This window comes from Condylura cristata, unplaced genomic scaffold, assembly GCF_000260355.1.
Source record: "Condylura cristata isolate star-nosed mole 26May11 unplaced genomic scaffold, ConCri1.0 scaffold00009, whole genome shotgun sequence".
NCBI lineage: Eukaryota > Metazoa > Chordata > Mammalia > Eulipotyphla > Talpidae > Condylura > Condylura cristata.
Genome location: NW_004567110.1, coordinates 46,164,607 through 46,171,161, shown reverse-complemented (window position 1 = coordinate 46,171,161; position 6,555 = coordinate 46,164,607).

Sequence of the window (6,555 nt, the reverse complement as noted above, 5' to 3'; positions counted from 1 at the left end):
GTGATTTGGTGATGGGAAACCCGCGGGGATTACAATCGAGATGGAAAAAAAAAAAGTGCAAAATGATGTAAAAATAAACTTTGTAAAAAAAAAAAAATTCTTCCTTCCCAGCTCCTGGGCAACAAGCATTCAACTCTGTTTCCACAAAACTGACTTTTCTAGGTATCTCCTTTCCGTGGAACCAAACAGTATTTTTCCTACTGTGAATGGCTTGTTTCACTTAGCAACATGACTTCAAGTTTCAACCAGGTTTCCTGTGCCAGAATTTCCTCTCTTGTAAAGCTGATAGTCATGTCAGATAGATTTGCCAGAAATTCTCTGCTGCAAATATTTTCACCCCATAATTAGTCGCAAGGTAATTTTTCCTTAAGAAATAAAGTCATGGAAAATAAGAGGGGCATTTAAAGGCACATAATGGAAACTTAAAAATTAATGATAAAATTAAAATTACTGCAGATTCCAAGAAAATCTGTGAATTTCTTCAGATTTTTCTGAAAGTAAAAGGAACAGAGGAGGATGATGCTATTTCTTATCATTGCATGTGACAAATATAACTGGTGCACATCTGGACTACATTTAAATGTTTCATTACATGCCCATCCTTATTTTCACCAAATTTTAAACCAGATTCTGTGCCAATTAGTAAAATTCTGTCTTTATGCTCTCCATTATCAAACAGCTAAACATATTCACCATTTTTAAGAAATTTGTACTCTCTGAGACTCACAATCATTACTGCTTTGGGGGGGAGGTGGGATTCTTTTGCCTTCAACATTCAGTATGTCATGAGGAGTTTGGTAATGACAGCATTAGAGAACAAGCTGTTGTATCCAAACTAAATTAGGGAATTCATATTTAATGCTCACTAATACTGTTGTGAATTGTTAGCAGTCTATTTGTCCAAGTTTGCAATAGTTTGGTAAAAACTTTGGTTTTGGCGGGATGACTGTACTCATTTAAGTATTTGCAAATTGATTTTATTTTCCCAATAAATATTATCAGCATATTTTCTATCAAGTTGGTAAAGATAGTTGTTATCATCTACTATTTTAAGACCATCATGTTTATTTGTCACTGTACAGATAAATTATGAGGACTAAGATTTACATAATATAAACATGGGGAGTACTACATCAGTTGAAACCATACTATCAACAAGTTATTTATCTTTGAAGGCAAAACTGCCTTATCAGTTAATTATGGCAACAGAGATGCTTAAGGCAAAGAATTTTACCTTGAATCCTGCAGAAAATTCCATTGTATGTATATGCTACATTTTGTTCTTTCATCTGCTGATTATTTGTTGTTCCCCTTTTGGACTATTGTGTGACCACATATTTTGACCCCAAATGTAGTTTGTGCTCTTACCTAGTTAGCAGTTCTAAAAGCCTCCAGGATGCAGAAAGCCTTCCCAAGCTACTTAAAAACACAATACAGCATCCAAAGCCACCTGACCTCCCCAAACTTGTCTCTTAGCATTTACCATGAGAAAATAAAGTACAAAGGCAGGAAATGCTATCTTTTAAAGATGATTCTCATTTCCCAAACTTCTGGTAAGAATCATCTGTGTGCTCATTAAAATTTCAGATTCTCAGCCACTTACCTCACCCAGGACTGGGTAGTTTGGAAAGGTCCTGGAACCTAAGGTTTAATAGGTGCTCTAGGTGATTCTTATCTTTAAGATAGTTTGAGTTGCTCAGGTGTTAGCTTGATAGAGACCCCTTTAGTACCACACCCCCTTCTATTTGGGAGTTAAAGCATCATAAACTCGATAATTGAATGCTGATTGTGTCTTTCAAATATGGATTGTCAGTCTTGAAATCACAGGCCATCTAACAAACAAAAGTTAGAAATAAGAAAAAACTGAAAAAAGGAGAAAGTTAGAAGCGATGTACCATCTCAGAGCAAGAAGAGCCATACAGCAATCCCACTCCTCATTTTACATCAGAAATCAGTTTTTAAGCCCAAACTGACACACTCAATGAAGGCTGATAATTGGGTGGTGGGTTTTAAGTTTCTGTAGCAGAAATTTCTCATTCTGCATTCAAGTATTTCTGTAATTAGTATCACTCATACACAGATCCATAAATTTTAAAATGTCTCAACATTTTAAGTTTGATATCTATTAATACAGATTAAACACACTTGTTTCTTCATTTTTATCTTCCCTTCCTCTCAGAAAAATAATTGCAACTTAAGGTACCAGATTGCCAGTTGGCAATCTGAAAACTGACTATTGTCCAAGTCCTGGCGGACTATTCTCAAGGATCTTCTCCCTCCTAACACCCCTGAAGTTTTTGACTCTTTACATGTCAGAACCCCCAGCACAGTAGATAGGTCAAAGGAGCACTGAATTTTGTATTTCGGCCATCTGCCTTTGCCTTATCAGGTTCTTCATTTCCTCCCTCCTAGCCAGTACTTAACACTGGTATGCTAAGACTCACTAGCTCACAGCCCAGCCCTTGGCTCTTAAGATCTCAAGCCCACAGTTCTAGGAAGACAGCTGCCCAGGGCTTGCCCAGAGGGTCGCTTGTAGCTGCAGGGATTTAGTACTTACAATTTCCCAATTAAGGGATAGGGGGAGAGACTGGAACAACCTTGGAAGCCACCCCACCCATTCTTAGTGGAAAATGCTTTAAAATTTGGTTCAGGTGCCTTTAAATCAGATAACCCAGGAGAGGGGAAATTCATCTAAAAAACTTAGCCTACCTTCCCTGGTTCAGGACCACCTAATCCTACAACAGAGGCAGAAAAAATTTTTTTTAGAGAAAAATCCTAGTTGTCAAAGACAATGTCAATGTGAGTTGTAAATTGTGAACTATTTCCTCCCCTCCTGCTGCTTCTAAATAAAAGGGGGGTCAGGATGTAGGTGGGGGAGGGGAGGAAATCTCCTAATTTGACCATAAAATCATACCTAATATTCTAAATAGCATTTTGAAAATCCCTGAAGCCAAATAGAACATACATAAAAAGAATATGTACTTTTTAAGTTTGTAAAAATCAAGAATACAATTCCAATTCTTTTGATATATTTTCCTAACAGCAAACTTATTTTAACATGAAACACTATGATAGAAATAAATTCAAAATAAATTTCATAAATCTGTACAGTATTTACATAATGTTAAAACACACATGTAATTTATCCTACTTGGTTAGTATATGAAGTTACAAGAATTCTATGATAATTTAAGGTGAAAACGAATTAAAAAGACTTTACCCTGATTATATGCCAAAATAAATTATAATTTTCTCCCTAAACATTCTTAACCCTAGCTGTAATTAGGTTAACTATCTTACTTCAAAATTATATATTCCATTTTGTATTTTTATTTTTAGGTAAGCCAGCAAAGCAATGAAGTCTTTACAACAATGGAAGCACCATGCTTTTTGTATTTGCTATATACATACCCTTCTAAAGTAATGTAGAAAACTATCATTTTCTGACTCCATACTTTAGGAAGAGATTATCAAAGAAGGGGAAATTTATCTCTATCTCATGCCCTTAACATTTTTTCAAAATAATTTTGGTTATTCTATTTGACTTACTGATTCAATAAAAAAAAGTGCTGTGTTATCTTAGTTAATTATCTCTACTGAAAGACTTCAGCATATAAATTCATTCTCCAGAACTTTGGATAGGGTGCAGAAAATAAGCTCAGTATAACTTAAGAAGTCAAAACATTCATAGCCTGTGGTGTCAAAATAATAGTTTAGGACAGTATTTGTGATTTTATCTCTACATATTGTGAGTGGCATTTCCTTGCAGCCCCAACTTACTCTGCATTGCCTGGGTTCAAACTGAGCTTTGATTTTAAGACCACAACACTACTACATCTCCTATAGAGGCCCCCAACATCTGTCTACCAATAACTTTGTTCACTGAAGCTGCCAAATTCCGAGTCCTAGGACACCCCAAGGGCTCATTAAGAGCTTCATCAATATCATCAAGCCACTTCACTTTAAGCCTAGTTATTTTTCCAGAGTTCAGATATCCTTTTTACACTTTAGTCTAATGAGTACACAGATGATATTTAGCATCAGATATAGACTGATACGAAAACAATATCAGAGAAACTGCCACAAGAGGTCTTTAAATTTCATCTATCAGGCTCATCGCTATAGAAAATTTCCTAATAGTAAAGTGAGAAAACTGTTCTATTGATATCCATGATTCTTAGGATGAGTACTATTTTACCTGCAATTTGCACATTAATGGTTTCTCCTAAAGCTGTTGCTTTTGATTTTATCAAATTACCTAGCTACTCATCCATACCTACTATGTTTTGGGCAGTTGAAAAATGAAGCACTGGTTTTCAAACTTTTAATCCTGATTGCTGTATCCCATGACAGAATTTTTATTCAGTAGGTGTAGGGTAAAGCTAGGTAATTGGTCCAGGAGCCACACTTTGAAGAATCTATGGACGAAAAGTATTTGTATCAGCAACAGAAATCTGAGTAATTGTCTTTCATTTGCTTAGACTGACAAGACAAAGGATGAAGATTTTTTAAAGTATCATTGAGAATGCAAGTCACTTAATTTTACTTAACACCCTACCTATCACATTATGTTATAGCTGAAGATATTAAGCCTCAGAAATTAAGTGACTTGCCCAATATTAAGCAATGAGAAAGTGGTGGACAAATACAAGTTCATCCATCTCTAAAAACCTATATTCTGTGTATATTTTAACCATGTGTAGCAAGTGAAATTATACTAGCCCTAAATCTTAATTTCATCCTACATTCTAAGTGGTGATTTTAATTCTAGTTTGACAGTCTGTTTTTAAAATGGTCCTTATGGTTCAAATTATTTTCATAAATAGATGTGATACACATTGGTCTAAACAGAGTTTAAGTTGATTCCAAAAAGTGTTATGAACTATTATTTTCCAGACAAAACTTAAAATATGTAAACGGATCAACAGGGAACAGGTCAGATTAAGTGAAAAAATAGTTCCCCAAATTTTCCAGTTAATGTGATCATGCATGACCCAATATTATTTGGAATGTATGCATCTGAGTGATTACTAGAAAAAAGCAAAAGGAAAAAACGTTATCTTTTTCTGGGCTACTATTTTGGTTAAGGAAAAAAGGTTACTTTGCATTACTCAACTAACCACACCAGTTCCTGATGTCTTGCTTTACTGTTTAATTTTAAAATAATGTTCAAACCCATAAATAGTAAGAAATATAGCTTGAGCTAGCAGTCAAAGAAAGGCTGCCTAATTACAGGATGAGGCCCAATCTTTTCAAAAGACCATTGTTCTGACTTAATTAACATGAACTAAAACAGGCCTAAAACAACAGGGCACATTCCCATTAGGATAAATTACTCAGGCCTAGTCAACGCAGCAAAGAATTCCCTGGAGGAAAATCTATCACTGCTTTTCCACCTGCACTACATATCTCTCTCAAAGGACTCTGCTTCAGCTGGGAGCCTCCTTCCGGAAGGGGCATCTGTTCCATATTGAAACTGTTCGATTTTGAGAGCTGTGGGCCATGGCTAAAAAAGGAAAAACCCAGGGATGTGGCATAGCTTATTTGCCTTGGTTACTTATTCTGGTCTCATGTTTTCCATGAGAAAATTTAAGACTTTTAAAGTATGTTGTTGCTTGTCTTATTATAGGGAAGAATGAGCTACTTCATAGACAAAATGCTATTTTCTTGGCAGGATTCCTAAGTAGAGCATACCCAGCCTTATGAGACTCATCTCTGAAGTAAGTGGACTGGGCTTTCTGCATCACTTCCTTTCTCAGCCTTCATTTCCTCATCTGCAAAGTGGTGAACTCACTGGCACCGTCTCATAACGTTGTCTATTGCCATCCACAAAAGATGAGTCTGCTGTCTGTCTCCCCATACATTAAATAAAATCATGCCCCCAGGCTTGCACCAACCTATTGATAACTTATATGGCCTATTTTTCTTCTTACTCTGTATACTGGCATGTAGCAGGTAATTAGAAAAACCTAAAAAATTTTGCTCCTCAGAAGTGAAATCAGACTTAAAAGCAGAGCAATATAATTAAATAATTAGCCCATCATAATGATTTAGCCATTCTTTGATAATTTTTCTCCTCCATTTGGTAAAGGTCACAGATGGCAGGTTGTATAAGTAGTGTCTGTGTCCTCCAAGCAATTCTGTTTGGTGTTCAGCAAATTATAAACACACATCTGGCATGTGATGGGGATAGGTAGGAACTAAGGGCAGAAATGAATCCAAATTAATTTATGTCTGAATACTTAGTATAATATTAATGAAGTTCTGGATTGAATGAGTTCTTTAAAATAATATTATAATTGCGGGCCCAAGGAAAATAGAGAAAAGGCCTCCCTTCTCCTCACAAAATTAGAGACTCTACTCCCGGACCCTGAAGTGAAATGCATTCTCTCTTAGGATTCATGTTGAGTTGACAGACGCTTAAGTACTAATAGTACTAATAGCCAGCTTTCACGGTTTCTATGTAAATTCACCAAAGTACCACTCTTGTTGGAAACTGTGAAAAACATTTGTGAAATCTGCTAAGATCAGTTACTAAATCTGGCAAACTCAGCT